The sequence below is a fragment of the Balaenoptera physalus genome (assembly GCF_965194825.1).
Source record: "Balaenoptera physalus genome assembly, chromosome: 4".
Lineage (NCBI taxonomy): Eukaryota > Metazoa > Chordata > Mammalia > Artiodactyla > Balaenopteridae > Balaenoptera > Balaenoptera physalus.
Genome location: NC_138891.1, coordinates 91,872,844 through 91,884,898, shown reverse-complemented (window position 1 = coordinate 91,884,898; position 12,055 = coordinate 91,872,844). Strand labels below are relative to the sequence as shown.

General features: G+C 38.1%; 2 long non-coding RNA genes across 2 annotated transcripts in view; one reads left to right on the top strand and one right to left on the bottom strand.

Moving 5' to 3' along the window:
- Positions 1–12,055, bottom strand: part of LOC309660145 — a 72,079-nt gene that overhangs the window by 8,178 nt on the left and 51,846 nt on the right. The window lies entirely within an intron of this gene.
- Positions 1–12,055, top strand: part of LOC309660146 — an 89,651-nt gene that overhangs the window by 42,011 nt on the left and 35,585 nt on the right. The gene's annotated exons all lie outside the window — the stretch shown is intronic.

Below are 12,055 nucleotides of genomic sequence, written 5' to 3'. Positions count from 1 at the left end.
GAGTACCACAGTACCCTTAAATCAGTAGCGTGCGGAAGAAAAGAGATAAGGGGGAGGGACCCTGAAGGCACTAATAGGTCCCGCAGTCTTGATCTTTGGCTTCCTACTCCATCATCTTAGCTGGTGCCGAGGGAGCTGGCCCAGGGCCCAAAGCTAATTTGCCGCCTTGACTAGAGATTCAGGGGAGGCCTGGTAGGGAGTAGCTTAAAAATCTGTACAACCTTTAAAAAGCATTATTTAAAAATATAGGAGCCCTTTCAATGTCAGGGACTTGGGGAAAGGCCTTGTTATCCCACTCTAGTTTTGGGTTCTGATTTTTTTTGTAGTAACAACAGATAACATGAGATCTACCTTCTTACCTAATTTGTTAAGTGTACAATAAAGTATTGCTAACTATAATCACAGTGTTGTACTGCAGATCTCTAGAACTGATGCATCATATATGACTGAAATTTTATACTCATTGAACAGCAACTCCACATTTCCCCCTCCCTTCAGCCCCTGGCAACCATCATTCTACTCTCTGTTTCTATAAGTTTGACTAAAGATACCTCATCTAAGTGGAATCACAAAGTATTTGTCCTTCTCTAACTGGCTTATTTCACTTAGCACAATGTCTGGGCTTTATCCATGTTGTCATACACAGTTGGTGGATCCTACAGGGGAGATTTTAGTAAAGAAAAGCGACAGAAGACAGTTAGCTTTTATCTGGAGCTGTTTACACCCAGTTTCTCTGAGCTGCTGTTAACTACTTATTTGGTGGGGAATGATACCATTTTAGGGGCTTCTTTCTAAATTTCTTCCTGGCCCATCACAATATATTGAGTAATATTTGAATGGTGTTTCACAACTTGCAAAGGATTTTAATGTTCAGAAATAAAGCAGAGATAAAGCAGCTAACATCCCATTTCATAGATGAGACAAAGGCTCAGAAAAGTAGTGATTTACCCAAGGTCAACCTACAAATCCCAGCCTCTTTCAACAATACCTTAAAGCCTTCTATGTTCTTTAATTTTAACTTCAGTTATGCCTATTGCTTGAAAAGTAAACTCTCATGTGGGCAATTATGAATCAGGACTTTATAATATCAATAAAATTAAAATTAAGTTCACAATTGCTTGTATTTTCTTACCTTCAGAGTCTTATGCATAGAATTGTCATTCAATACAAAATTATTAGCATGATCATAAAACATAGATGTAGCTGTAACTAGGTATCTCTCTGCTTGTTTGTTTTCAGTATGCTAAGATTTATATACGTCCTGACATATAATGTGTGCCATTAATGTAGCAAGATAGCTGTTGTGGGCTGAATTATGTCCCACCAAATTTCACATGTTGAAGTCCTAACTCTCCAGCACTTCGGAATGTGACTATTTGGACATAGGGTCTTTAAAGAGGTAATTAAGATAAATAAAGTCATTAGGGTGAGTCATAATCCAACATGACTGGTGTTCTTATAAGAGGAGGAAATGTGGACACTGACGCCTTCAGAAGGAAGACCATGTGAAGACAGAGAGAAGACAGCCATCCACCAGCCAAAGAGAGAGGCCTCAGAAGAAAGCAAACCTAAGGACACCTTGATCTCAGACTTCCAGCCTCCAGAACTGTGAGAAAATAAATTCCTGTTGATAAACCACCTAGTCTATGGTATTTTGTTATGGCAGCCCTAACAAACTAATACAATAGCTAAGACTTACTTGCTTGCACAGGTTAGTAACATAACTGACTATTGATACAATATATAGGTATTGAAATGTGATTGCCCTGAATTTTTAAAAAATTCAAGTACGTATGTTAATCATGTATACATGTTATTATGTTTGAACAGAAACATTACTCATCAGGCAATCATAATTGCATGCAAGTTAAAGTGACACCACAGTGATAATGTTATAGACTGGATGGGCATTCAGATTTTCACGAGATCAATTCTAGCCAAGATGTAAGAGAAATTTTCACTAAAGTGGTATGATTTATGCTGAGTATTAAGAATGGATAAGGTTTTTAAAAAAATTATTTCAGAGAATGTGTTTTTTTTAAATAAATTTATCTATTTTATTTATTTATTTTTGGCTGTGTTGTGTCTTTGTTGCTGCACGGGGCTTTCTTCAGTTGTGGCGAATGGTTGCTACTGTTCATTGCGGTGCGTGGGCTTCTTATTGCGGTGGCTTCTCTTGTTGCAGAGCACTGGGCTCTAGGCGTGAGGGCTTCAGTAGTTGTGGCATGTGGGCTCAGTAGTTGTGGCTTGCGGCTTGCAGGCTCTAGAGCACAGGCTCAGAAGTTGTGGCTCACCGGCTTATTTGCTCCGCGGCATGTGGAATCTTCCCAGACCAGGGCTCAAACCCGTGTGCCCTGCATTGGCAAGCGGATTCTTAACCACTGCACCACCAGGGAAGTCCCCAGATAAGGTTTTGATGTAAGTAGCTAAGGGATGGGGTTACAAAGAAGCTGTGAATGTGAAAAATCATAAAGAACACCAGATAGGCCAATTTGGCTAGAGCAGAAGTGAGGAAACTAAGTCAACTTGGTTTCTGGAAAGAGAGAACTGAAAAAGAGTGAGGGATAGTCTCATGGTGAGGGAGGGTGTGAGGAGGAGCTGAGCATATCCACAGCAGGACTCAGAAACCGTCCTATTACCCTGTCTACAGAGCAACCTGTTGTTGACCTAATGCTCCATCCTGTGGCTGCCTTATGCATTTATTGAATCCTTTTCCAGAAATACCCAGGGAAACAGATGTTTCTATCTATGCCAATGACTCCCAAAATCACGTGGGGGGCTTTATTCATTGTCCCCATCCTATGTACATATAGCCAAACAGAACCTCTAGGGTGGAACCTCAACCTTGGCTGCATATTATAATCACCCAGAGAGCTTTAAAAAAAATTCTGATGCCAAGGCTGTAGTCCAGACCATTAAATCAGACATACTGATGGTGGGAGCCAGTCATCAGTAATTTTTTAAGCTCCCTGGGTGATTCCAATGTGTACTTAAGTTGGAGACCCACTGCTGTAGGCAGTAGGGCCTGAGTATCTGTGCTTTCAGTAGGTGAGCCAAGTGATTCTTCCCAACCAACCCATGAAAAACATTTGATCCTCAGCACTAAGGCATCTATTTTCTATTCGTCAGTCAGTTCTCTAATCTCCTAAGAAAAAACAAACACATCACCTCTTTCTTTTCCTCTCTTTTTTTTACCAAGAATCTCATCCCCATTTAGCTAACTTTACTTCCCAATTTGCAAAATAAAAAGGAGTTATTACACATAGAACATACAACACAGGGATGGGATTCCACATTTGACTTGACATTAAGGCCCTTTAGTAGCTATATTGTGAGGCAGTGAGTTTAAGAAATAGAGTTTTGAAAAATAAGATAGATATGGACCAGATTGAAGAGGGACCATTTTTTCAGCTACTAAGCCAATGGCCTTGAAGAAAATAATTCATCAGGAGATTGACAAGATCAATACAAGATTTTAAGGAAATTATAAAGAAGAGAGCAATGAAACAGAAAAATATGAAAAATGGCGTAAAGGAGGAACAATTGAACTTGACTGATAGACTAGGTATGTGAGAAGTTGGGAACTGAAGATGTAATTCTGAGGTTGTAAGCCTGTAACAGAAAGAAATTACAGCAATGGGGAAATGAAGAGAAGAGGCTAAATTTTCATGGGGGAAAAGTAGAGAAGGGAAGAGGATTGAATTGGGTTTTAGACTTCTCCGAGATAATGTGATGTTTAGAAAGTAAGGCCAGTCTACAGACAGATTTGGAATCTTCTGCCAAGAAATCTCAGTTGCAGCCAAAAGAGAATATTGGGAAAGATGAGATGAGAACCAAAGACAGAAACCTGGAAAACACCGTTGTGGAGATAATAAAACCGTAAGGGTAGCATCTATTAGATAGGCAGGAGGAGAACCTGAATAGGGCCATGAAAGAAGAAGAAAGGGGAATTAAGAAGTCATCACTGGTATTAAATGGCCAAAGAGGAGGTCTGAGATAACAGATATGATACCTGCTCATTTCACGGTGGTGCCTAAAAGCCATCATTGGCTTTCCATTGCCTACAGAATAATATTAGCCTGACCAAAAAAAGCCCTTTATAAATTGGCTCTAATATATGACCCATCCCAAACTGACCTACATACTATTCTCCATGAAAATATGCTCTTTTAAGCTTCTTTATGTTTACACATGCTACTTTCTTTGCCTAACAAAATTCTACTCAAAATTCCAGCTCATTATGTCAGTTCTTCTGTGAATCCTTGTATATCCCTATTTCCTAGGCAAATACTGCACAGTCAATGCTTCTTCAATGCACAACTCGTTTGCACACCTCAATGACAGTATTTACCACATGCATTGCAAATTTTTTTTTTTTTACCCATCTGTTTCAGTTATCTATTGCTATGTAATCATCTACTCTAAAACATAGTGGTTTAAACAAAAACTAATTTATTATCTCTATAAATTCTATGGATTGCTTAGGGTCAGCTGTGTGATTCTTTCGCTCCATGTGATATCAGCTGGGGTTACAGTCAACTGCAGGGCTCAACTAAGCTGAAACTTCCAAGATGGTTCACTTATCTATCTGGTGCCTTGGATGAGATAGCTGGAAGACTGGGCTCAAGCGGGGATGCTGGGAAAACTGGGTTTCTTTCTCTCCATGAGTTCTTTCCACATGGTCTTTCCACCAAGGTAGCCCAACTTCTTACACAGCAGTTCAGAGCTCCCAAAGAAGAGCATTCCAAAAGGAAGAATCAAAAGCTGCAGGTCGGGCTTCCCTGGTGACGCAGTGGTTGAGAATCTGCCTGCCAATGCAGGGGACACGGGTTCGAGCCCTGGTCTGGGAAGATCCCACATGCCACGGAGCAACTGGGCCCGTGAGCCACAACTACTGAGCCTGCGCGTCTGGAGCCTGTGCTCCGCAACGACAGGCCGCGATAGTGAGAGGCCCGCGCACCGCGATGAAGAGTGGCCCCCGCTCGCCGCAACTAGAGAAAGCCCTCGCACAGAAACGAAGACCCAACACAGCCATAAATAAAAATAAATAAATAAATAAAATTTAAAAAAAACCCAAAAGCTGCAGGTCCTCTTAAATGCTACTCCCACACTGTGTCACTCCCCCTGCTATTAACACAAGTCATGGGGCTCAGGGCTTGAGACTACTCAAAGGCATGAATACCAGAAGGCACGGTTCCCTGGGGACTATCTTTGGGGCTATCTTCCTCATTAGTCTGCCATTTACCTGAGGGGCAAAGATTATCTTTTTCATCTTTGTGATCCCAGTACCTAGCATGGAACTTAACACTTAGTGGACATTCATTAAGTGATGGTTGAATGAGAGAGTAGAAGTGGAACTGAAGGAATAAGAAACAGGCCAGGTTAAGAAAAGTGAGAGCCAGTGGAAAATTGGGGGTGGGAGTGAAGTGCCTCAGAGTTAACTCCTGATGTGATGTCAAAAGGAGGCCACACACGCTGCCATCAATTTTGTATCTGAGTTAAAAGTGTTAACCTCTTAAGTGTAAACCTTTAAAATATAACATAATTTGTGCAATCCTGTTTAGTATTTCTGTATTTTTTTTAATATGGAAGTGGCCTGAGCCTTTCTTGACATTTGAGAGTTCCCAAGAATAACCATTGTTAAGTGTAGGTGTTAGGAAGTAGCTTTTAAATTGTTTTGCTAAGAGATGCCCTAAGAGTTCAGCCTCCCTCTCTTAGGGCATCTCCCTAGATGCCCTAAGGCTCCCTCAGGGACCACTTTAGAAGGGATGGGAGAGAAGGGCTGAGCTGAGCCTATGGGCCTGCGGGCCCATAACCCCATTCCTGCTCCAACCAGAGAAGCTTTGATTGGTTTCATTTACTGGCACAAGTAAGGCTTTATTTGGAAAAATAAATAAAGGCAGAGTTTTTTTTTTCTTTTCCCCACTAAATAAATTGTGAAACTTACATACTAAGAAAAAAAGAGAAAATGAATAACAAGATTAACCATGAAGACTTAGCTGAAGCCAGACAACCTGAATTGGCAGCAGGCCAGATAAGCATGGTCCTATTGGCAGAGCAAGTATAAGAGGAGATTAAGGGGAGCAGGGAGTCTGGAGAGACTGTATGGAGGAGGGAGAGTGACATGCTTTGAGTGTGGAGTCCAGATTTTTCTATCTTTGTCACTAACTGGCCCTATAGCTTGGGTAGGACACAACCTCTTCGGGCCTCAGTTCCCTTATTTGCAAAATAAGGTCACTGGTCTAAATGACTTTGGAAGTCTGGAGTTCCTGCTCTAGAACTCTGTGATTCCAGGGAGTTAATGAAGCACCATGGGTGACTGACAATGATTTCCAGACTACACATTCTATTCATAATGACCAGAGAAAGCTCATTATTTGCAGGGTATGGAGACCAGAAGGGGGAGGTGAAAGGTTTAGGAGTTTGATAGTGGAGGATAGAGTACTTAGCTCGAATAATACCTGTTAAATTAAATAAAGAGGCTATTAGACTGAGGTAGCTGTAATGCAGTGGCGCCCACATAAGCAAACCAAACTCTAGGCCTGCAAGTGCCTCAGGGTCACAAAATTAAAACCTAAGGACAACCAATCATAGCCAACTAGGCTTTAAACTATAGCCAATCAACAATTTCCTTACTTTGTTTGTGCCTTTTCTCTATAAAAGTCTCTCCCTGAGCTCTTGTTAGAGGAGCGCTCCTAAACACTTCTGGTTTAGTGCTGCTGATTGGAATCAATTTTTGCTCAAATTCTTAAAATATTTAACATGTCTCAGTTTCTCTTTTAACAAAAGCTAATATTGTCAGTGCATTAAGTACTGATATTATACTAAGGACTTTACCCATAATACAGCATTTCATTCTCACATCTCTATGAGGTAGGTACAATTGTTACCCCCATTTTAAAGATGAAGAAATTGAAGTTTAAGAGATTGTCCTTTGCCTAAAGTCACACAACTGCTAAGGGATATATCAGGGATTCAAATGAAGGCATTTAAGTGCATATCTTTATTTTACCCTATTCATATAAAGTCTGTCTGTATTACATTATAAAGCCCTAAAGAACTGGAATTTTTACCAGATTAGCTCACTTTGTATAACCACAGCACAGGCCTTCAGGCAGACGGGCACCTAGTGAGTGTCCTTTTATAATGTTGATGCTAGTGGTACTGACAATGTTAGGGCTGTTTAAAGAGCATTTATCTTTGAAATGCAAGTTAACAAACCAAACCTAGTATTTCAATATCAGTTCTACCACACTGTTCTTATATAACTCTATTGGAAGCACTACAGTTAAAAAGAAACTATGAAAGGATCGTAGCATTTTCAGAGAAGCTCAAAAACTTCGAATTCTGCTCTGTCAATTAAGTTGATATGTAGGTGGCAGAAATGTCCAAAATATTTCACATTTTCTCTTGATGGCAACTTATAAAAGAGGTAAGTATCAAAAGTATAATAATAATACTATCTTTATAAAACATTTCACAGACTACAGAGTGCCTTCCTTCATAGATATTATATCATTTAATTCTCACTACCCCATTTTAGAGATCTCAATACTGAGGTGTATAAAAGTTAAACTTTTTGCCCAGGGTGATATAACCAGCAAGTGGAACCAAATTTTAATCTTCAGACTCCAAGTCAGTGCACTTTCCATTATACTACAATCTACTTTATTAAAATACACATTTTATATCATATAAAATATAATAGGTATTACCTGTTAAATAGAGTAGGGTTGGCTAGTTCTGCCCCCTAGAGGAAGAAATTATATCCTTTCCAAAGATCTGTTTGCTAGAGGCAATGACTTGCAATTACGATATTAATATTGTGATAGATATTGATTAAAATATGTAGGTATCACTTTAAAAGAGGCAAATAAAAATAAACCCAAATGTAAGATTTTTTTAAACTTAGGACTGTGAGTACAGTTAGATGCATTTCCTAGTGTACATAGGATTGGATCATCTATTGATATTTTAATGTCTTGGGGATCATAAACTTACTCATTATAAATCAGCCCAAGAGAATCAATAGTTATATTTAAGCTGCTGCTAGTTACGATATTTAAAGAGCTTAATTTTCTCGGCGCTTGGGATTAGCAGATATAAACTAGTATATATAAAATAGATAAACAACAAGGTCCTCCTGTATAGCACAGGGAACAATATTCAATATCCTGTAATAAAACATAATGGAAAAGAATATGAAAAAGAATATGTATGTATATGTATAACTGAATCACTTTGCTCTACACCAGAAACTAACACAACATTGTAAATCAACTATACTTCAGTTAAAAAAATAAAATAAAATAAAATAGGAGCTTAATTTTCTTGATCTCAGGGAGAAAGCCCACACACAGCATGTCCTTTAAACCCATACAAATCTAGGATTTCCTCTAGTTCTGCTAACTGCCTGTGTGACCTTGAGGAAATGCATTAACCTGTAAGTTTCTTCAATTATAAATGGGGTAATTATCCCTATATCGTCGAATTGGCTTGAAAATTAAATATGAAAATGTAAACAAAGCATACTGCAAAGGATCTGGTACTCAAAAAATATTAGTTCTCTTCCTCAAGAGACTTGCAATCGTTGGTGTATTGGGCTTCACATGTCAAAAAACCCCGAAAGCCTCTTTATCTCCACTTATATCTGACGTTAAAGGGAGCACTGTTTAGTCATCTCTCCTATACCTTGTACACCATTAGGAACTTGGTAGGTGCCCAATAAATGTTAGGAGAATTAAACTGAAATCAAATGACCACTCTTCCTGGGTCTCAAGAGTTTAATTAGAAGCCCACCATAGCCTGAATCTCAAGGGCCAGTATCTGGCCGATATATAAAAGGACGTTGTCCTTAAAGCACCCCTCCCCCATCTCCAGGCCCTGCTTTTTGTCATGGTTCATTCCAGCTGAACTAAAATTTCCCCAAACATGACTGGAGCGATGGGCCGAATCTAACAAGATTAAGTTTAATAGGGATAAATGTAAAGACTTATACTTCAGTCCAAAAAGAATCCTGTACAAGTACTAGATGGAGAATATGGGGATTAGCAGCAACATGTGTGAAAAAGACTTAGGGGTTTTACTTGATATTAAGCTCAATTAGTCAACAGTTTGCTTTTGCTAACAAGAAAGTCGGTGTGAACTGAGCCTGCATTAACTCCTGCCCAAGCCTGGTGATTACCCTACTGCTCTAGTTCTTTAGCTTTAGCAGAATCACTGGGAAGTCTTGTTAAAACACCCACCCCCAAAGTTTCTGATTCAGTCAGTCTAGGATGGGGCTTGAGAATTTACACTTCTAACAAGTTTCCAGGTTGGTGCTAAAGTTGCTCTCCCTACATCGTACTTTGGGAACCACTGCCTTCCTCTATTCTACCTGGTCAGGTAACACTGAGATTACTAGTAACTAGGATTGTGAAGAGACTGAAAACATAAGAGGGATGAGGAAAGAATGGGAATGAATAGTTGTTTGGTAATGTAGTAATTTTAATAAAATTACTAATAATAGCTAACATCTGTTGAGGGTTTATGGCAGGCTAGAAGTTCCACCAAACATGTCATATAGAATTGATAATAGTAATAATAACAATAGAAATAATAATAACCACCACCCAAATAGCACTTAATGTATGTCAAGTTTTGTTCTATGTGCTTTACATATATAACCCTTATGACAATCCTACATATTACTATGCTTGTTTTTCAGACGAGGTAACTACAACCCTGAAAAGAAACCCATGCAGGTCACGTTCACCCAGCTCACTAGAGACATGGCTGGGATTTGGATCTAGATGTGCTGACAACAAAACTCCTGTAGTACTATGAGGCCTCCGCAGAGGCATGACTGAAGCAAAGTCTAGCCTAAAGAAGAGATTAAAGAAAGGAAGATAAAACATTTAATGGTAAATGAATAAATAGAATATGGTATATCTGTACAATAGAATACTTCTCAGCAATAAAAATGAACTGCACTATTGAAAACAACAGGCAACAACATGAATAACTTCAAGATAATTATGGTGACTAAAACAAGTCAAAGAAATAATAAAAAGAAAAGATTAGAAAATGCTAACTAATCTATAGTAACAGCAGATCAGTGGTTGCCTAGGGATGCTGGGAAGGGGACCTTGAGAAGACTTGGGAGGGAAGGATTACAAATGGACACAAGGGAACTTTTGGAGGTGACTGACATATTCACTATCTTGATAGTGGTGGTGCTTTCAAGGGTATCTAAATATGTTAAAATTTATCAAACTGTACATTTTAAATATGCTCAGTTTCTTGTATGTTGATTATACTGCAATAAAGCTCTTAAACACCCATTTGTGGGAATTCCCTGGCAGTCCAGTGGTTAGGACTCTGTGCTCCCACTGCAGGGGACACTGGTACAATCCCTTGTCAGGGAACTAAGATCCCACATGCCTCGTGGCAAGGCCACAAAGAAAAAAAAAAAAAACAACTAAACAAAAAAAAACCACATTTGTGTTTAAATATATTAAGTAAAATCCACAAATCCTGTGAAGTAGCCAGTATCATTAGCCTACTAGTAACTGATTGAAAATTGTGTTTAGTATAGATTCAGATCTATAGAACAGGTAATTTTGATAAACCAGCCCTTTCAGCATGTCTAATCTATACTCAATATGTCTTACCAATTTCCAAGTAGAAATATCAATTAAACAATAACTTAGGTTCTCTGAAAATCTAACTCAACAGAAAATTCTAGTTCATTAAAAAACAATGAGGTAGGGACTTCCCTGGTGGTCCAACGGTTAAGACTCAATGCTCCCAGTGCAGGGGGCCTGGGTTTGATCCCTGGTCAGGGAACTAGATCCCGCATGCCGCAACTAAAGATCCCTCACGCGGCAACAAAGATCCTGCGTGCTGCAACTAAGACCCGGTGCAGACAAATAAATAAACAAACAAATACATATATAAATATTTTAAAAGTAATAATAAAAAACAATGAGGTATATGTGGAATCTAAAAAAATGATACAAATGAACTTATTTATAAAACAGAAATAGACCCACAGACACAGAAAAAAAACTTATGGTTACCAAAAAGGAAAGGTGGGGGGATAAATTAGGAGCTTGGGATTAAAATATATGCCCTACCATTTATAAAAAAATAACCAACAAGGACCTACTGTATAGCACAGGGAACTATATTTACTATCTTGTAATAACCTAAAATGGAAAAGAATCTGAAAAAGAATATATATACATATATATAAAACTGAATCACTTTGCTGTACACCTGAAACTAACACAACATTGTAAATCAACTGTATTTCAATAAAAATTTAAAAATAAGCAAAAACAATGGGGCCTTAAGAGGTCATGAATTCTGAAAACTAAAATAATATTTAAATAGAATTACAATAGTTATACTATTAGTTGAAGTAATACCATTTTCTTTTTAAATTCCCCATTTTAAAAATATTTAAAAATTCTCATTTTCCTTTTAAAATAAATAAGAGGATAGATAGAATTATTCCCATTTAATAGATAATAAAATTTAAGTTGACCCCAAAATGCCATTTTCATAACTTCTTCCTTAAGTGCTTTTGATAACAAGGATCACAATATGTTTGGAAGTTTGCTTTGCTCAGAGTCAAAAATTGGTTTAAAATTCAATTGAATGTTCTGGTTTGTCATAGGAGTTCACCAATAAGCATAATAGCCAATGCTTCTTAAAGACATTAATTAGAACAATTACAATAAAGTTAATTCACACAGCACATGTGTTTTTACGACTTGGAAGAAATATGATGTCAGTGAACAAAGAATTCTAATCAAATTTGGAGACACTCCTGTAGAACTATTATTGGAATTTTTCAGGATTACTAATACATGTTGTTCTCAAATTATTTGTGGCTTAGTAGATACATGAAACCCACTGGTTTAGGAATGCAAAACTGAATATACTAGAGTTGCGTCACGCACACACTACATCTTTATTCTAATTTCAAAAGAAAACATAAGTTCTACTCTATTACTCTGTTCCCAGGGAGAACAAAGGAATACAAGTCAAGGATAAACTCAAGGATACA